The sequence below is a fragment of the Cricetulus griseus genome, chromosome 2, assembly GCF_003668045.3.
Source record: "Cricetulus griseus strain 17A/GY chromosome 2, alternate assembly CriGri-PICRH-1.0, whole genome shotgun sequence".
Taxonomy (NCBI): Eukaryota; Metazoa; Chordata; class Mammalia; order Rodentia; family Cricetidae; genus Cricetulus; species Cricetulus griseus.
In genome coordinates, this window is record NC_048595.1 from 298,346,032 (window position 1) to 298,368,050 (window position 22,019).

The 22,019-nt window shown below is 37.3% G+C and overlaps 1 protein-coding gene and 1 pseudogene across 4 annotated transcripts in view; both read left to right on the forward strand.

The window, feature by feature from the left end:
- Kiaa0825 (KIAA0825 ortholog) overlaps window positions 1-22,019 on the forward strand; it is a 443,548-nt gene that overhangs the window by 176,121 nt on the left and 245,408 nt on the right. The window lies entirely within an intron of this gene.
- Window positions 17,308-17,725, forward strand: LOC103159686 (annotated as a pseudogene).

Sequence of the window (22,019 nt, forward strand, 5' to 3'; positions counted from 1 at the left end):
TTCATTACTGGTTCAGGGGAAATTGAATGTTAAAAATCCATTCTGGGTTGCAAAGAAAGAGACCACCACTCCAATTGAAGTTTCTGGATAAGACAAAAATTGCTCTCAGTGTGCTGAGAAGAGTAACACACAGAGACAGGAAATGCCCTTGGTTTTATTCTAAATCACTTGGTAACTGTCCTTTTCCCATTGGCTGGGCTCCAACCTCACAGTCCTATTCAACTGGCACCTCGAAACAGGGAACAGGAAATGAAGAAGGAAGGGGAGAAGGGTCGCTGTTTCACACTATCAAATTCCTAGAATTTGAGGTATGGGAAGATTTTACTTGTGAGGTAGGGTTAATATATTTACATAAAAGTCTTTCCAGGGAAAAAGTTTTTTGCCCTAACAACATGTTTTACAGTATTTGTTAGAAAAGACACATGCTTCATATTTCTTATAATGGGTATAGAATTCAAGTATTTTGTGTATCTGATCTGATGGAGGTCAGCTTTAATGATGTGTGCCTGCATGCCTGTTAAATATTACAAAACTGGTGAGCCTGATAGGCCAGAGAGGACCACATGCCTTCAGCACATCTCCTTCCTCCAATACTGAAGCAGGGTCACAGTTACAATGCCATGGATAGTCAAAGCTCAGCCCAATGCTGATGCAGAGGCATAGAAGTTACCCGTGCCTCTCCCAAATCCTACATCTTTTTTTTCTCCCTCAGTCTTTGAACACTGCTTTCTGGCCCGGGAATCTCACAAAGTTCACTTGAAAGTAACATTTTTAGCTTCAGGCTATAACTCTACTCTCCTAGGAAGAAACTAAAGCTCAAATAACCAACATTTTGCATGTATATTTAGATAATATAGGTATGTATATTTAGATAATAGTGTATATAGTGTTTGTCATGTGATTTTCAGGCACTTTACATTTATTATATAATTTTATTCTTAGACTCTTTTGAAGTATATACTTTTATGGCTTGGATCTGCAATGACCCATAAAGGCTCACATGCTAAGACATTGTCCATAATACAGAAAATTTCAGAGTTGGTGTGTTGTTCAATGATCGGTTTAGGAAGGCTCTGCCCTCATTAATGGAATACACTGAGGGTTGCCTAACTTGTTGGACTATTGGCAAGTGATGATATCCTAAAAGGCAGGACTCATTTGAAAGGACCAAGTCCTTGAGATAAAGACCTTGATGCTAAAACAACCATGAATGGAAACTGTGAGCCACAATACATCTCTGATCCTTGAAGTTGATTTTCTTACCCAGAAAGCTAATAACCCAAAGCTATTGTTATCCTAATGTTAAAAATAGGAACGCCGAAGTTTGAGATAAATATAGTTGGCTTTCTGTATCATCAAGAATTATATGTAGATAGGAAATATTTGAGCAAAGAATGATGTTTCAGGACTGAAAGCTTTTCCCCTAATTATTGTTCCTTAAGAAATAAGTTATGCCAAGTATTTACCTGGTAGTTAACTTATTAGGAATTAATTACCTAGATATGATTGACATATATGAGAAGACAGGTATAGTTTATATGCAAAGGCTGTGTTGTTTGTAAGTGACTGGAGCATCCTCATCTTTTTTAAAAATTAATTGCCATAGTTCTGATAATATTTTATTCTGTTTATAATTTTTAAATTCTTTTTTTCCTATTTTTCTTTTATAGGAAATAGATTTTTTTCATATAATATATTGCAATTAGAGCTTTTCCTCTCCCATCTCCTTCAAGAACCTCCTCACCTCTCTTCCTATCTGGATCCACAACCTTTCTGTCTCTCCTTAGAAAACAAGCAGGTATCTAAAGATTAATAATAAAATAAGATAAACCAAACTAAACAAATCATAATAGGATGAAATAAACATAAAAAAAAGCCAAAGAAAAAGCACAAAAGAAACACATCTACACACACACATCCACACACACACACACACTCATATATGTTCATACAAACACAGGTACTCACACACAGGAATTCCATAAAAACTCAAAACCAGAAGCAACAGTATGTATGCAAAATACCTTTAAGCTATCATACATTATGAGACAGAAAACCTCCCAGAAGCCCATTGAGTTCATTTTTTTATCAACCATCTACTGCTTGGCATGGGGCCTGCTCTTACATGTGGCTTTTATCCTCAATGAAACTCTGTTGAAGAAAACTATAATTTTTCACTTCTGAGTGGTTATCAATTGGAGATTATGGGTGTGTACTGTGTCCCCTTCTGACGTCAATGCTGGGACTATTCCTTGTCCATACTTTTGTAGGCCCTATGGATGCTGCCATGGTCTCTGTGAGTTAATATTTTCATTTGGTTCTGCTGTGTTTAGAAGGCCTTGTTTTTTGTTGTTGTTGTTGTTGTGGGATATTTTGATCAGACTCTGACAGTCCCAAGACTGCCAGTTTACTTTGAATCAGAGGGCAGAGCTAGCTACTAGCTGACCAAAATTAGCCATAGAGTGTTGTGGTATATTATTTTGAGATGTGTTACATTTATCCTGTGTATCATTTGTTTAATGATGCAAACATGTATTGCATTCTTCCGTGTTGCATTTGTTTAAGTCTATGAAGCTGTGTTACTTTGCCTGTCTAAAACATCTCATTGGTCTAATAAAGAGCTGAATATCCAATAGAAAGGTGGGAGAAAGGATAGGCGGGCTGGCAGAAGAGATAATAAATAGGAAAAGAAATCTGGGAGGAGTGAGCATCAAGGAACACGGAAAGGGGAGGGAGGTAGGAGAGAGAGAGAGAGAGAGAGAGAGAGAGAGAGAGAGAGAGAGAGAGAGAGAGAGAGAGAGAGAGAGAGAGAGACATCAAGGACCAGCCACCCAGCCACCCAGCTACACAGGCAGGCATGGAGTAAGAAGTAAAGAAAGGTATATGGTATAGAGAAGGTTTAGGCAAAATGTAGATGAGATAGTTTAAGGTAAGAAAAACTGGCTAGAAAGTAAGCCAAGCTAAGGTTGGGAATTCATGACAGAGATTAAGCCTTTGTATGATTTATTTGTGAGCTGGGTAATGGTCCCCCATGGAGCGAAGAGCCAAAAGAGTAAAAGAGAAAAATAAACAACTACAATCTTAGGTACCCCCAAGTTACCTGGGAAAAATGTTACATTTGAAGAGATTTCAAGAAGCAGTAGTTTCATATGGTATGCACTCACCTTTTGTGAAAAAGATGTTAAATTCATGGGCAACTCGGAACAGAATTGTTTCACAAGACTGGAAAGATTTAGCTACAGCAATATTGGAAGCTGGTCCTTGGTTACAATGGAAATTATGGTGGAAAGAGGGAAGCTAGCCATAGAACAGTGAAATAGGGCTATAGGTATAGAAATTTCCAGAGACCAACTTCTTGATAAACGCTGGTATGCTGATTTGCAAAGACAGTTTTGATTTGATGATCACTCCTGGCCTGTTGTCACTTAGCAAGTTTGAATGCTTAGGACAGGGTTGATGAATCAGGAAAAGAGACTGAGCCATTTACAAGGCCCAAAAGAATCATTCACTGATTTTTTTAAAGATTGGCATAAACTGTAAATAGAATGGCATCAGATCCAAAAGTGAGACAAATATTAATTGAATTTTTGGCTTTTAAAATACTAATTCAGAATGAAAAAGTGTGATTAGGCTTTTAGACATAAGATCAGCACCTGTAGGTGACTGGATTAGAAATAAAGCTGATATTAGGTCTCATGCATAGATAATTTGATAGGAGAAGTGATTTCTAAAAAATTTAAGAAAAATAAAAAAGTCAGATGTTTTAATTGTGGCAAACAAGTCATCTAAAAGGAGATTGTAAAAAAGATATTCCAGAGCAAATCCAAAGAGAAGGCCCTATCCTTCTGGAGTATGCAGAAGGTATAATAAAGGCCAGCATTGGACTAATGAATGCAGATCAACAAGGGACAGACAAGGTAGCCCTTTGCCATTGGAAAATGCCTTATGGGACTTCTCACAGGCCCCAGTATCAAATTTGGTTTAATTATTTTCTGTCAGCTTTAGGCAGACTCCTCCACTGAGGTATGAGGGGGAGAATTGATGCCTATTGCTAAAAACAATGCTGCTCTGAATGACAAAACAGCTTCAGTAGATAAAACAAAATTTTCAGGAGAGACCATAAAACAAGTGTCTTGGCAAACTTTTATAAATGATCAAAGGCCAAAGCTAAAAGTATGAGTAAATAGTATTATAGTTGAAAGTTTACTAGACACAGGAACAATGTAACAGTAATTTCTCTAACATCTTGTTATCTAGATTGATCTCTTCATTAGGTAAATATCAAGCTTCTAGGTGTTGGAACTTCATCTCAGGTAAAACAGAGTACTAGGTGTGTCACATATATAGAGCTAGAAGGACAGATAGGAAAATTAAAGCCATATGTACCTAACATAGAAATGAAAAATACAAAAGGAGATCCTACTGATTACCTAGGGTATAAGATAGGTTTTCAAAAAATTTAACCACAAAAAGTACAAATCTGGAGAGATCAATTACAAACACTTAATGGTTTTCAAAAATTGTTGGGAGATATTAACTGGCTATGACTCACAATTAGATTAACTATTCAAGAACTAAATAATTTATTTCAGAATGTACAAGGTGATAAAGATTTAAGTAGTCCAATAAAATTATCAGCTGAAACTGAGAGAGAATTGGCTGTGGTGGAAAAAAAATTTATAGGATGCACATGTGGATCATTTGGGTCCTGAGCTTGATTGATTGCATTCTGGTTATTTTACCTTCTATGCATTCTCCCACAAGAATTCTTATTCAGAGAGAAGATAATATTTTGGAATGGATATTTTTATCACACAAAGATAGTAAAAAATAAAGACATGTGGAAAAATTTCTGAATTGATTTGGAAAGCAAAATTGAGACTCATCAGTTAACAGGAATAGACCCAATAGAAATTGTAGTGCCTTTTACTAATACTGAAATTGCCTCACTATAGACACTATAGACACAATCGAACATTGGCAAAGAGCTTACAGTAATTTCTTAGAAGAGATTAGCAGCAAATATCCCAAAAGCAAGAGACTTCAGTTTATAAAAAGAACTATTTTGATTCTTCCTCACATTGTCTGAGGAACACTAATTTCTGGAGCCCCTACACCCTATACTGATACAAATAAATCAGGAAAAGCAGGTTGTAAGTCAGAAAATTTAAGCAAAGTGGCTCAAACTCTGTATTTTTATGTTCAAAAGTCAGAATTATATGCTATTCTCATAGTATTATTAGATTACCCGGAACTTCTTAACATAGTTACTGACTCTTTTTTTTTCTTCATAAATTTTATTTAAATTGGAAACAATTTTATACGTTTTATTTAAATATAAATGATTTTATACATTTTATTTTTGATTTTATACATTTTATTTCAATTAGAAACGATCTAATTTCCTTCTCCCATCAAAATCTGTCAAGTCGTTTGGGGCAGGGCCTAGGCCCTCCCCCTATGGCAACTCTTGTAACAGTGTGTGCAACAAGCTCACACCTACTCTGGAAAGGCCACACCTCCGAGTAGTGGCTCTGTAATGACCAAACAGTCAAATATGAGCCAATGGAGGCCATTCCTGATCGAACTACCACACAGACATACCAGAAAGTCTCAATTTAACACCAAAGTAGACAGCCTTGGGCGTTGGTGGCACACGCCTTTAATCCCAGCACTCGGGAGGCAGAGGTAGGTGGATCTCTGTGAGTTCGAGGCCAGCCTGGTCTCCAGAGCCAGTGCCAGGATAGGCTCCAAAGCTACAAAGAGAAACCCTGTCTCGGAAAACAAAACAAAACAAAAACAAAAACAAACAAACAAAAGACAGCCTTATATCTTTGTCCATGGAATGCTCTAAATTCTGTGGGAATTCCTTCGACCATAAGGTTGGTGCAGCTGGGGCAGAATTACATACAGGTGGCAGGGAGGCACAGGCTAGAGTGGCTGAAGTCTCAGGTTCGAAGTCAAGTTAGATGATCCTACTCATCCCATGGTTCTAGGAGACTCTTATACTCAAGAGGACAGCATCATAGGATATACATAGGAAGCCTAGTTTCAATTCCCTAGTATTAATTCAATTATAAATAAATTCTAAAATCTTGTATTTCAGCCTGTGGGGGTAAGAAGTCGCAGGACAGCTATGAATTGTAGGTCATCTTTGGTGTACATAGTATCAAACCAACCACTCTATATAGGAAGATCTAGTCTAAAAAGAAAACAAAAAACAAAACCAAAAAACCACCCCAAAACATGTCAACTATGAGTCTTCCTTTTTTTTTTTTAACCTTGTCTAATGGGAAGTACGAGAGGCATTGTGAGACCTCAAGATGGGCCGGAGCCAGTATATGGTAGACTCCTGGCAACAACCAAAATGGACCATATTATGGCCCTCAGGGGGATACTTGGAGTCCTTAAGGTCAGGGTACAGGCAGAGTTGGAATGAGGGCATCACTTTGTTGGTATAAATGTGGGCTTCGGGCAGGATTTCTCTGAAATCTCTGAAATGGTAGGGTCTTCTGTTGGTGTATTCTCCTTACTCTGGGATGGACTCGCATCTACTCCACCATGAAGTGACCACTTGCATTGAACTTGAGGTGACTGCTGGTGTTGACTTGAGGTGACAGCTGGTGTTGGACTTGAGCTAACTGAAGTAGGACTAGAGGTGGCAGCTGGTGTTGGACCTGAAGTGACTGCTGACTTTGGACTTGAGGTGATAGCTGGTGTTGGAGTAGAGGTGACCGCTGACATTGGCCTTGAAGTGATTGTTGAAATTGGAATTGAAGTAACTCCTGAAGTTGTAATTGACATATCTGCTGGTGTTGCTCTTGGTCTTGGGGTGACTGCTGGTGTTGTTCTTTGTCTTGGGGGGACTGCTGGTGTTGCTCTTGGTCTTGGGGTGACTGCTGGTGTTGCTTTTGGACTAGGGGTGACTGCTGGTGTTGCACTTGGTCTTTTGGTGACTGCTGATGTTGTTCCATGTCTTGAGGTGACTGCTGGTGTACTTGTTTCTGGTGAGTGTCACATTTGAGTCTCTTGCATTTTGCTCGTTGGTTCTTGAACCAAACCATTGAAGGGCTCGCAGGTACTGTTAGTATTGTTGCAGAAGATATGGTTCCCATTTCCAGTATCCTCCAACTTGGATAGCTCCAACCCGCCTTCAGAAAGAATACAAGAGCATACCATCTCGACCCTAGCCGCCCCCAGGTACTTCGTTCTCAAGTAAGGTAGCTAGTTACTGACTCTTAATACGTTGAAATGGTTATTTTAAATGTTGAAATCTCTGAAATTATCCCAGATGATTCAGAGTTAACTTTGTTATTTACTCAGTTACAAGAAATAATCAGAAATAGAAATCATCCCATATAACACATATCAGATCATTTTGGGTCTACCAAGCCCTAGCACAAGGTAATGATGAAATTGAGTGGCTACTGGTAGGAAATGTGCTAGAAGCCTCAGAATTCCATGAGAAACAGCAAGTTAATAGCAAAGGTTTGCAGAAAGATTCTTTTTTTAAAAAAATCTCTTGACAGCAAGCCAAGGAAATGTCCTATTTGTTCTTTGTATAACCAGACTCCACTACCTACAGGAAGTAATCCAAAGGGTAGTCAAAGAAATGAAATTTGGCAAATTAATGTGTTTCATTTTGTGGAGTATGGAAAATTAAAGTATGTCCACCAAACTATAGATAGATATTCACAATTTCAGTAGGTAACTGCTTTGAGTTCTGAAAATGCTAAATAGTAGAAGTTATAGCTCTAGCATATGCTTCTAGTAAAATTAAAGTGGTTTTCATATTACACCTTAGAGCATATTATAGGTATATAACCCAATAAAGCAATTTTAGAAAGCTCTAACCACATTTTAAATGATATGCTTAATGAATAGAAGGGAGTAATAAAGACCCCCAGAGATAGATTGCACAATGTTTTATTAACTTTAAATATTTTAATGCTAAAGAGAAAGAAAGGAAAGCTTTGAGAGACATTAGATAGTAGGAAAAACTCCTGAATTAAATTAGCCTGTATATTTTAAATATGTGTGGATCTCAGAATGGAAGTCAAAATATGTGTTACATTGGGGAAGAGGTTTTGCTTTTGTTTCCACAGGAGAAGAAAGCCCATCAAAATTGATAAAGATTGGATTCAATCAAGAGAGACCTCTTGATTTGTATAGGCACTGGCTTACCAGAAAATGTGTCTATTCAATCTAAGCTAACATGTAAGATGAACAAATACCTTTCATTTGATAAGATATACCCTGCCAAAAAGGGAATCTCCTCAAAGTTAGGATGGGGACAGGGTTTTGCTTTTGTCTTTCTGAGAGAATCTAAGCATCCAACTAATGAATCTGAAGGCCACTGGAGAAATGAGATATCAGAAGAATGGAAAATCATCCAGAGAAAATGTCCCAAGAAAATGGGTAAATTGGTCTAATCATATAGCACATTTCCAATAAGATAAAATTTCACAAATCTTCCCAAAAGTATGTTTCTACTGTTCTCGACAGACATATCAGGCAAATGGCTTTTATGTGGTCCAATTCAATTAAAAATTAAAGCTGGCTTTGGAGTTGGAGCATGGTTCTCTCCTTCTCTAAACCCACACACACACACTTGTTAAAGGAAAATCCAAAATCTCACCTGGTATGGAACAGAAGAAAATCAAAATGAAGTGACTATTCTATTGCCACTAGTTTCCATCATTTGTTTTTATTTTGAATCTTTAAAACTTTTCTCATGCTATAAATATTATCTCAAAATTTTTTTATATATATAATATTTATATATATATAATATATATATAATATAATAATGACTACCCTTTGGATTACTTCCTGTAGGTAGTGGAGTCTGGTTATAATATATATATATATATATATTATATATATATAATATGTAATAATATATATATATATATATATATATAACTTTCTGTCATGATATTAATGGTCAGATAGAGTACTAACTAATTCTAGAAATAGGCTTCATCTAATTTCATATATGTAATTTTGTGCTTAAGCAGATAACTAGGAATTAACTTTGTTGACTCTGGGTGGACTTAACAAATTGTGGTCCTTTAACCTCTCTGAGATCTGCTGTATATGACATTTAAAATGCTTAAGTTTTCTGCAGTGATCCATGACCATTCCTAACAGTGACCTTTAAGGTCTCCAAAAGGATGATAGGCTCCACAATGATGAATTGTGGTAATGTCACTAAGCTGACAAATACTACTCAAAGGTCAGCTTTGAACTACAAACTGCTCAGGACAATTTAAAGACAGTTAGCTAAGATGTTCCATCCTTGTAGACCACACCATCCTAGACTTCAGATAAACCCAGCATTTTCCCATTACACAGAGACTGGACAACAGCTAGCTCTCCTAGAACTTGACCATTATCTCAATTTTCACAGGGTTGCCTAAAGATACCTTCACTCCCAGACAACAGGAAGTTATTTTAAGAACATGATGCCCATATTCTTGAAAGGTAGGGTCAGTGACTTTTAGTCTTTCAGTGGCTTTTTATCATCATTTAGGGGTCTGGTTACAAGTTGTTATTAGTCATTGTCAGAGGAAACAAAGCAAAGGAAATTAGATTCAGGGATCTCACTCTGAAAAGAAAAGGGAGTACAGAAATTATAGGATAAAATGGTAGATTATCAAATATACTTTCAAAGTAAAAAGCAACTGTTAGTCTCTCATATTTTATATTGGTATGGATATTTGTATATTGATGCAAATTTAAGGTTACTTTTATTGATATATATATATATATATAATGTCTATATATATATTTCTACTCTTGTTTAAAGTATTGTAATTTTCTAAACCTTGAAATGCTATTATTACAAGCTGTTTAAGATAATTAAGAAATTTCGGTTAGCAGTTATCTGTAACAGTCAAATTTGTGGCCATGTTAGGTATGTTTTCAAGGTCAAACAGATATATTTTAGAAAGACAGAATATCTGCAAACACTTCAGATACCTACAGAATATGGCACTTAAAATGTTTTAATAACACAATGCTTCTCATGACAGTGAGACACATCTGCTCCTGGCAGCACCAATTTACTCTAATAATGGATGATGGGCATCAAAGAACCTCCATATGGAGTTTGCTTTCATTATGGCAAGATAGACACTGGGCAAGAACTGCACTTGCCTTGACTGCTGACAGTATGCTGTCTAAACTGGATGTGCAGATCACAAAAGAAAGTAACTGCCATACTTTGCCAAGACAAGTTAGGACAGACTTTCAAAAATTCCTTCTTCACAGAACAGTCTGTCAGAGATTCTAGACCTGTAGATTGAAGACAGATACCACAACATTGCAGAGAAACTCTGGGTTACTGTCCAGACAGCCGAATGTCTCTATTGTTTCTATAGTTTTGGAAGTTTTTGCTATGCACTTCCTGTTTACTCAGGTAATATATCTTTCTAGGTCTGTGATGGGATTGAAGACAAGATAGTTATAGTTAGTTTTCCTTGTTACCAAATTCAGAAAAGAAACTCACAATAGAAGTGTGAAGTGTATAAGGTTGATAGACATAAAAGCTTAATTTGTTTATCTAAGAAAATATTTTGAGGCCTAAAAAGACAGTTTTGGGTTGGTAATACACGTCCGGATAGAAAGTGCATTAGGTACAAAACTTTGGACTCACTAAGATAGGATAGATATCGAGTATTTCCTCTGAATTTGCCAAATGCAAATGGACTGGACATAATATATGTAATTTTTGCCTGATAATTGTTCTTATTGTATATAGTTTTACTGTGTTAGAGTTAAACCTTTTCTTTTTTGTTTAGACAGTACAGGGGAAATGCCATGGGATATTTTGATCACACTCATATATTCCTGAGACTGCCAATAAAGTTTATTTTGAATCAGAGGGCAGAGGTAGCTACTAGCTGACCAAAATTATCCACAGAGGATTTGGAGGACTGAGGACATATAGAGAGACACAGGAAGTAGTAGGGTGGGGCTTGGAGACATTCTTGGCTCTTTTTGGATCAAGGAAAGTGAAAGAGATGAGGTCAGTCCACTGTGTCTCTGATCATTCAGGTTCTTATTCTGACATCTGACTCCCGAGTTTTTACTGATAAAGAATAATTAGATGAATGCTTCAGTTTGTGTCGTCCATCTCCTCTGGTTCTTTCACTTTTTCTGCATCTTCTTCTGCAGAGTTCCCTGAACCCTGAGGGGAAGAATTTGATGGAGACAACCCATTTATGACTGAGTGTTTCAAGGTCTCTGACTCTCTTCACATTGTCCAGCTGTGTGTCTTTGAATTTGTTCCCATCTACTGCAGAAGAAAGCTTCTCTGATGATGGTGGAGCAAGACACTTATCTCTGAGAATAAAAGAATATTATTAGGAGTCATTTTATTGCTGTGCTTCCTTAGAAGAACAGTAGTAGTATTTGGTTTTCCCCTACATCCCTGGCCTCTCTACTCTCAGGTTCTTGGATACCCAAGCAGTGTTACGAATGGGTTCCATCTCATGCAGTGGGCCTTAAATCCAAAGAGAAATTCTTCAGTTACCCTCATAAGCTTTGTGTCACTATTGCATTAGCACATCTTGCAGGCATGTCATTATTTTAGATTGAAGGGTTTGTAATTTGGTTGGAGTCTACCTTTCTCCTTTTGGTAGCAACCAGAATATCCTCTAGTGCCATGAACACTAGTCAGTAGGGATGAAAGTTCTGTGTAAGTACCAGCTCAACTTCTCTGCATCAAATGAGTTATGTTGGTGTTGTCTTCAACAATAGGGTCTTACTGTCAGATTGTAGAGAGCAATTTGGGTTGTTTGGGGTATTCTTATGAGGCCCCTAATGGCAACACTTCGATTAGACATAACCCATTCCTGGTACTAGAAACTCATTTGGTGACAAAAGTCCAGTTGGGACTCTTTCTCCCTTGTTGTTTGGTGATTTCATATAGATTTTCTTCATATATGTATTATTTCCTTTCAGACAAGGTGACTAAATGACACAGATAGTATCTGACAAATTTCAGAGAGTTACTTTGATATTGATATAATAATCGAAACCCAAGGGCATTGTCCCTTAGAAGACATAGTCTCCTATTGATAAAGTTTTCCAGATGTAGAATAATTTGTAAAAATTATAGCTCACATTTTTCCTACTATACTGATAACAACTTAATAAAGGAAAAGGAAATACACTTATTAATAATAAACTGGATTTTTTGCAGTAACATTGAGAATATTTTAATCTGGCATAAACTGTGTGATATTTTCTAAGATTTAACCTCACTAAAGGTTTTCACAAGTTTCTTATCTGTATGTTTCTATTATGTATACTGTTGTCATTTGTAAGCTGAGAATACACAAAATGGCATGTCACAGTATTTGCAATGGGATTTTTCTCTCTATAAGACTTATAACATGACTAAAGATTTTGTCAGTCTTGGCATTTGTAAGGTTTCTTTCCAGTATGAATATTCTGATGTGTTCTAAGATGTTTGCATCTAATGAAAGATTTGCCATATTCCTGACAATCCCAAGGTCTCTCTGCAGTATGGACCCTCTGATGTCTTATAATGTATGACATCATGATAAAAGATTTGGAACATTCAATACATGTATAAAGTTTCTCCTTAGTGTGAACATTGATGTCTTCTAAATTGTTCTAGGTAACAGACTTGTCACATTGCATACATTTGTAAGGTTTTCCCCCAGTATGAACTCTGATGTTTTCTAAGATCTGAATCCCAGGTAAAGGATTTGTCACATTCCAGTATGAACTCTCTGATGTGTTCTAAGATCTGAGAACCAGGTTAAACTGGATTTTTAAAACAAATGGACCATTTCTTTTATCAAAACTGATGGCCACCTCCTTGTATGTAACACATGATGCTGTTTGGAAGAGAAGTTTCAGGCATGGTTCTTGAAAGCAAACATTAGTGTGTTTGATGAACTGCTCAAGTACAGAGCACTATTATAAAGGCTGTCTACTTTGTGTGGCATCTTTGGTGTTGTCCCATATTGAAGTTTCCTAGCTTCTTCAAATACCTTGAAGATGAAGTGGCAAAATTTTTACCAGTCAGTTGAGCAACCACTGTATTAAGCTCCTGTAGAAATCGTGTCATTTTAAGTTAGAAACAGATTACTCATGAAATGTTATTATCTATTGTAATGATGGTTATAAAAGTAAATTTGGCCAGGAAGTGGTGGTGCATGCCTTTAATCCCAGAACTCAGGGAGTCAGAGGCAGGTGGATTTCTGTGAGTTTGAGGCCAGCCTGGTCTACAGAGTAAGTTCCAGGACAGCTAGAGCTACACAGAGAATCCCTCTCTCAAAAAACCAAAAAAAATTTGTAAAAGTAAATTTGTACTAATTTTTTAAGAATTACGTGTTCGAACATATGCTTATGAAAAGCAAAACTTTATGATTAATTAAACAAAATAATTCTTGGCTTCTTGTGAGACAGCTTTCCTTCATAAATAATTTTGGTTTAACTAATAAAATTTAATTTCAAGTTGGCTTGAGAAAAGTTATACTGAGATTAGATAGAGTGATTGATATATATATATATATATATATATATATATATATATATATATATATAGGCTTTGCATTGTTTCAAATACAATATGCTTGGCACAAAACTTTTCTCGATAGGCATGTAATATAAAGTCAGAAACATCTCAAAATGTGAATCCTATCTTCAGCTTTCAGTTAAAAATGTCTAATGTGAAAACAATCAGCACAAAATATAGAGAAATAGCTATTTTCATTCAGGGTCAGAAAATAAAAAATTGTTTAAAAAGTGAACAGTAAAATGTGTTGCATAGACTAAATCTCCTAAGAAGTAGAACTATGTCCTTGACATAAATGGAAAGTTCTCTTGTATAAAATGGAGCATTTTCAAGGAATGATTATGTTGCTACAACATGATAAAAACAAAAGCAAGTTATTTTAATGGCAGGTGGCTTGTGGCACTCATTGGTTGGACCCATTCCATTTTTCTGATGAAGTATTCCTGTTGGTCTTAAGTTGGACTATGTGAACCCATAGGAGTTAAACCCCTCGGCTGCAGATGTTTTAAAAGTCTCTTAATTATAAGACATTACTTTGGATTATTGACTTTCAGAACCAAGGGCAATCATTTTGTTAATGACTTTCCTGAGACCAAGTGGCCTGCAAGGCTTTTGTAACTGTGGCACCCAAGGAACCAAGGTTTGAGAATTTCTCAGGTGTCATTTGGGCAGCCTTTCCTGTTAAGTGGTGTTTGAATGAAGTAAGACTAACATGCCTTTCTTTGCTTGATGTCTCCAAAATAATCCCTGATGTTACTTCTTGGCTTCTGGTGATATTTGATCATAGTGTAATAGCAACCTATTAAGTACATAATATTTGTCATGTTGTGGGCATTGATTTAAAGACTTTAAATAAGGTCTCTCACTGACTCCTCATAATAGTACTGTGTGTTGGTATACTCCACTTGACAAAGAAACAGACACAGAGACAATGAAGCTGCACAGGTGGTAGACAGCAGTGAAGTATTGGAGACATGCGGCTGGCTTCAGTAGTGTGTGCATTGACCCTCCAAATCATAAGGATCAACCAAGATCACAGAATGTATAGCAAGTTACAGTGCTGAGGAATTCCAGGGAGAAATCAGCAACCACAATAACAGATAGTCATAGATAGTCAAAGTTACAATATGGCCAAAGAAATAGATTTGGAGAGACTGCTAGCTGAAGTTTGGCTGGCACTAATGAGCAACAGTTGACCTAAAATTGATGAATCAGCTCAAAATCTCTTGAAGTGTGGTATAATTTCCTGTTATTCTAGGTAATATCAAACAGTATGGCAGAAGCTAGCTTAGTCTTTTGTTGTGGGGAACATATATATATATATATAATATATATATATATATATATATATATGTACCATTTCATAGGTATAGTCAGAGCCCCATTTTAGGAAATGCCTTAAAGTGAAGTGGGCTCCGTCTCAGTATTCTTAGCTCACATAACACTGATGGCATTGGCTGCATTTGCAATATTGGCAATGGCACTAATTGGATTAATCAATGTTTTCTTAATTGGATTTGTAGAAAGTTCTGAGAGCAATAGGGAATATTTCTGTGTTTTGATATTAGTGTTTTTCAAGGTCTTTTCTGGGAATGACAATTGACTAGCCTGGAGACATCAGTGTACTCCAGAGAATCAATGATGTAGTCTCAGAAATAGGTATTGTCCAGGATTGGCTGCATCTACAGAGGTGTGGGTAGTGATGCTGGTGGTGGTACGATTATATCAATAATGTTTTGTTGTTAAGGTACAGACACCTGGAACCAAGAATGCTGTTAAAGTTATAGATTCCAATTCATTGGGTTTTAGATTTTGACAGGTTCCAGTGGTGTTGGTCCTGCTAATGGTGGCCCACAAGTTGTTGAGCTGCAAGGCCACTGTGAATTGCAAAGGTCAGAGAGAGCCCACCACTTTATCTCCATTTTCTGTACAGGTTCTACCTTGCAGATAGAATGCACTTTAATAATTTTTTATTGAGTGGCTGAAGCGATGGTTCATTGACTAAGAACACTTGCTGCTGTTGCAGAATACTACAGCAGGTAAAAATACTTGCTCTGAAAGCAGGAAGACTTGATCTGAGTTTGAGCTCTGGGAAACACAGTAGAGAGAGATCACCAACAACCATCATAAAATAGTGTCTTGTAGAAGATGAAGTTTCCCTTCTTGTGGATGTCTATGTGCCTGGCAAGGTATTTCCCTAGTAGCTGTCATGTAGATGAGAATTAGGTAAAATAAATGTTTTCAAATTCTATTACTACTCTTTGATAGCCTTCACAAATAGTTTGAGACATCATTAGTTTGGATTTTGCTATGATATTTCACATACACACATAATCATATCTAATCTTCCTTGACAATGACTGTAATATTTTACATTCAGTCTTTTAAATGGTACTTAAAATGTCTCATATGACTACAGGAACATACGTCTTCTTTGGTAGTTAATGTACTTCTACATTAATATGTAATGGGATTGGATGTCATAAGTGATCCTATTATGAGTTTTTGCAGCATGTTTCCCCTAAGCAACTCAGTGTGATTTAACATATCAGTTCATTTATGACCCTTGAGTTATTAGGACCATTTTGCAAATGGTGAAACAGATACAGAAAAATTGGATAATTTTTCCACTTGATTTTTCAAGTGGTCCTTTTTTAAAGGAAAGAAGAGCTATTATATTCCAAAAGTCTATTGTTTCAGATGAATTAAAAAGATAACACAACACTTTCAGGGATGGATCTTCTTAGACAGGGTGAGTTTCTGGAAATGAGCCACTTGATTTTATAACTAGGTTCTCTATTAGGCTAGTATTTAGAGGGCATCAAGTAGTATCAGGCACAGTTATAGGCTGTAAATGCAATTGTCAGCATGAGTGCTTACAGATAGCCCTCCTATAGCTTAGTTTCCAGGGGTTTGATTGGTGATGAAAAGTGGGAAGGACATCCTTATAAAGTAAATGGATATAGAAATCAGAAAAGTTCAGCTACAATTAGGACATGGAGTCCTGCTCTCAGACAGGACAGGGAATAAGGACCTGACCCATGGGATGAGTGTTAAATATAGTATTAGTCAACTAATTTTCAAATCAGATTCAAATGTTCCTTTGTTGTTTTTCATAGTGAAAGCTGTTGTGACACTAAACTTATTTTTATGTGATATTGACTGCCCCCCCTCCAAATGGCTAGTTTATTGGTCTACTATTTGAGTTTTCTTGTTCTGAATGCTGCATATTCTCATTTTACATTTTTCATCTAATGTCTTTGTCCAAAATGAGTCTTCCCCCCTCTCTTTCTTTTTGGTGGTGCTGTTAGTGTCTGGTTGATTCATCATCCCTAAGCAAATGGCACACTCTTCTGTAATATTGCTGCCAAATCCCTCAGTGAGTCAGCAGGAGCTTTTCACTAACATCTTGTAGACAGTAAAAGGTATACAGCCTTGGAGAGAAAATGCCATTGTGCAATGGAGGTGTAAATCTGTGTTAGCAATAAAAAGTCCCCTGGGTTTGATAGTTCTTTGCCTGACACAAATCTTCTTTTCAAGCACTAACAAGTTCAGTGTTTAAAAAGAGTTTGAAATGGTGTCCACAGTGAAAATTCCCTCTCTTAAAGTATTATCAAAAAATGGGTCTTCTTTAAAATTTTATACTCATTTTAATGTATAAAATATTGATAAGGTTAGCGAGCTAGGCTTCCTTTTTTCGACATCTTAGTGGAGGCTGCAGTGGTCATTGCTACTCTCTGAGCTTCATCATGCCATCTAAGAATGACAACAAGAAGAAAGATGCCAAGAAAGACACAAAGACCCAGTAAATAAGTCTGGAGGCAAGGCCAAAAAGAAGAAGTGGTCCAAAGGCAAAGTTTGGGACAAGCTCAACAATCTAGTCCTGTTTGACAAAGCTACATATAACATACTCTGGAAGGAAGTGCCCAATTATAAGCTTATTACTCCAGCTGTGGTCTCTGGGAGACTGCAGATTCGAGGTTCCTTGGCCAGGACAGCCCTTCAGGAGCTACTTAGTAAAGGGTTTATCAAGCTGGTTTCAAAGCACAGAGCCCAAGTAATTTACACCAGAAACACAAAGGGTGGAGATACCCCAGCTGCTGGTGAAGATACATAAACAGGTTCAATCAGCTGTACATTTGGAAAAATAAAACTTTATTAAATAAAAAAAATATTGATAAAGAAATGCAATTTAAAGAAGCAACTGTGTTATTGAGTATCATTATTGGTAGATACTGGATCAGGAAATATGACTCTAAAAGTGCCAAGACTTAAGTATTGATTCCAATCCCTCTACTTCCCCAGCTCCCCACTGATCTACTTGCCATGGGTCAGAGCACCATGTGGTCTGAAAAACCAAGTTGTCCTGCCTTTGCAAAATCTGTCTTAATTAAAGGAAAATCATGGTCAAAAGCAAAGTCCACACTGTCAGGTATACCACAAAAGAAAAAAACAAACCAATCAAAACCCTGGAAAATTCAACCATGCTCAGTTCCTGGCCTGAAACTCTTTCCGTAGTGTGGAGGAAGAGAAGTATGTAGAAGTTACCAAAGTGATTGACTGTGGAAGACAATGAGAGAACAGGATAAGGCAGATGGTGTCACATTGGAGGATTCTCTTGAGTAAAATTATCGATTGCAAATGACAAAGTGAATGACATCTATTTGCACAATGATGCTTTAGGTAGATAGAATTCACTGGTTATTTATTTTTCTTTTTTGACAAGGTCTTGCTCTGTAGCCCAGGCTGATTGATCTCACTGGCATCTGCCCTCCTACCTCTGCCACCTGTACCTACTTCATCAATTTCCATTTTTTTCACTGTTGAAGGCATCATAGAGTCATACCTAAAGAATTATATATTAGATAAACCAGTGTGTTGCCCAGAGGGAGAAGAAGGAAAAGGTGTGCGGAGGCTGGGGAAGAAGGACTAGACCTGCATTTGGAAGAGAAGCAGGAACTACAGGAAGGAAGAGTAATGTCTCCTGTTCCCCTTTGTAAGATTTATGCCTAAGGCACCCATAAAAAAAGATCAGCCAACTCGAGCATAGACATTTGTTTACCATAACTATTTCTTAGTGGCTTTCAGTGAAGAAGAGCAGTGGAAACATGGTAGCCTGTGCACTTCTGACTTTTTAGACATTTACTCATTTATGTCAGCCTGCATGAATTTATGTGTATCACTGCATACAAGGACCTATAGAGAAAGAGAAAGCAAGATCCCATTAAACTAGAATTGTTGGTGCCTGTGTAAGAACAATAAGTAGTCTTAACCACTGAGCCATTCCTACAGCCCAACATGAATGTTTCAATGTGTGCACAGTTGTTCAGAGTATTACTAAAGAAAAAGAGAATGTGGGCTAGTAGGAATTAGCCTCAGTAACTTAGTAATGCTTGTTTACATTTTCCTGTGTGCCAGTATCTCCAGGAGTGAGAGCTTCCCTTTCCCTCTGCAATGCTGGCCTTCTGACCTGCTGTGGACACAATCAGAGTTCTGCTAATCCCTACTTCAGGAGAGAAACTCAGACACACTTGCAGGATGTTACTGTTTTCCCAAAAGTCAATTTGCCATGTCTGGGAGTACTGTGTCACGAACTTCAGGACTAATGTTGCAAGTAGCTGAATTTCAAACAAACAATAAAACAAAAAATGCCAAAACAATTTAATTATGCTCAATTCCACTTTGGTTTTGTTGTTGTTGTTGTTGTTGTTGGGTTTTTTTGTTTGTGTTTGTTTGTTTGTTTTTTGGTTTTTTGAGACAGGGTTTCTCTGTGTAGCTTTGGAGACTATCTTGGAACTAGCTCTTGTAGACCAGGCTGGTCTCAAACTCAGAGATCCACCTGCCTCTGCCTCCCAAGTGCTGGGATTAAAGGCATGTGCCACCACCGCCTGGCCCAATTCGACTTTGTTTAACATTAGCTTTATGTCCCTCTGCCATCAAATGCCAGCAAAATAGCCTGGGTTTCCCACCCCTCAAAAAAGTGGGTTAAAAATTTAAATGTAAGGTGAGTTTTCTGAAAGCACTAGGGGAATATCAGAATGAAAGTCAGCACAAGATAACCCCATGGTATAAGAGGAAAAATCAAAGAGAAAGAAAACACTATGACTGGGCACTTGGCAAAGGCCATGATCTTTATTAGGTTCCCAAGACACAGCCCTAAACATATCTAGAATTGTTTGATACCTCTCTTGCCTGGGCTTATTGGATGGGGAGAGAAATTTCCCATCACTCATATAGCAGCTCATGACATCTTTAACTCCAGTTCTAGGGTATCCATGTCCTCTTATGGTATCAGCAGGCACGAGGCATGCAAGTAGTGCACAGATATACATACAGGCAAAACATTCATTCACATTAAGTAAAACAAAAATTTTACAAAAAATAGAATAGGGTGTTATTGTCACTTGTGTCAGGACAACAGACACAAGCAGGAATGGCAGTCACAAACCCTTACATTGCTGTCATGATTTCATGTGTGCATATCAACATAAATTATGTATGTTTGCACAGTGTATACCAAGAAGCTGAAGCCCCTTATAATCTGCAACAGTGACTGACATAGAGTAAGAATATTGATTTTTTGAGAATTTTATACATGGGTACTCTATTTGCATAATTTTGCACTCCTCCCTGTCTCCCATCCAACTCTTCCAGTGCCCTACAACTGCTTCTCAAATTCAAGACTTGTTTCCTTTAAATATATACTCACATTATATAATGCATGTGTGTGTGTGTGTGTGTGTATGTATGTGTAGAAGCTCCTGGATCCATCTAGTATTACGCATGTGTGCAAGTATTTAGTGCTGACCACTGGGATCAGGGAGCTAGCTCATCTTGGAAAAAAAACTGCTTGTCAGAAGCCATGAATTGCCTATAGCTCTTCGTCTATGGGTGGAGACTAGTGAAAGTTTCCACATCTGTGTTTGCATGTGACCAGAGTGACAGATGTGCAGGTCTTGTTTAGGTAGCCTTATTGTTGAGATTTCGTGGATGCCCTTTGCCTGTCAGGACTAGAAGACATTATCTCAAGTGTAACTGTTGGTCCTTTGGCTCTCACAGTCCTTCCACTCCATTTTCTGTGATGTTCCTGAACCCTAGATGTAGATGCATTCTAGATGTACTAACTGGGGATAGACACCCCTGACACCTGTTTTCTGCTCTGTGACTACTTAAGGATCTGCATAGTATCTATCCTTGACCTGCTGAGGGAAAACTTTGTGAAGGGTAAGAGCTACAGTCATCTATGGGTACAAAGGTAACTGTAGAAAGGGAGGTTTCTCTTGTGTGGTATTGAATAATGGGAATTTTGTTATCTATGATTTTGGGAAGAGTATTACCACCCTATGTGGTATACAAACACACACACACACACACACACACACACACACACAGAGAGAGAGAGAGAGAGAGAGAGAGAGAGAGAGAGAGAGAGAAGAAAAATGGTCAAATGCAGAGAATAAGTAGCAGTGAGGTGCCTAGCCCTAGCTATTACAACAACAATACAACCTCTCTCTATATATATATTTACATATAATATATGCATATATTATATTGTGTATATAAATGCATATATATATATATAATTTTTGAAAATGACTTAACTTTTACTGAATTTGTTCTTTAATAGCTCCATGAATGGAGAAATGTAGAAAATGCATTTTGATTGCCCTCACCGAAACCCTGTCAATCCTCCTTCCCCTTTACATGTTCTTGTCCTGCTTCCATTACCTTATGTTTTGGAACCTACCAGTCCTCCTGTGTGACCATGTGTTTAGATCTATTCATTAGAGCCTGGTAGGCCCATCAATGGGTTCACAATTGAAAGCAATTACTTCCTCTATCTCAGAATCCATCAGTAGCCAATAGTTGAGTAGGGAGGGGACTGGCCCTGTGTAACTCTCCTGGCAATGACTGATGGTTGATAAGCCTAATCTTATACTGGCTCCATGTAAGTGACAGTGGTTGATATGTGATCATTATTTAATTGCTTTGTCATGCCCTGAAGATAGCATTTCACAGTCTTTAGAGGACAACATTCTAGACTGGTGAAAGAAAAGGAACTGGGAAAGCACATTTAAATGACACAGCACATGAATCCTTTTGGGTTGACCAGAATTGGAAGATAATTTCAGAAAAAAGTGGTCTTATTTCTTGTTCTTATTGTAGCTGATAAATTTTTAGTAATATTCTTCCCCAAATACCCATCCCAAGCAATTTGCAGCCTACTCTACCAGTTTATCAAATACAGTCAAAAGAATAACACCCACCAATTATTACAGCAAAACTCTTGAGGAAGGTTCCTGTTGGTTACCTGCCCATCTATGACCCGATCATAGTGGATGAGTGGTGTCAGGCCCAATCAGCCAGTCCTTGGCTGCATGCCTACCCCAGGTAATGGAGTTAGATTCCATCAAACAGATGATGTGTGTTTTAAGAACACAAAGAAGGTGGGTATGGACAA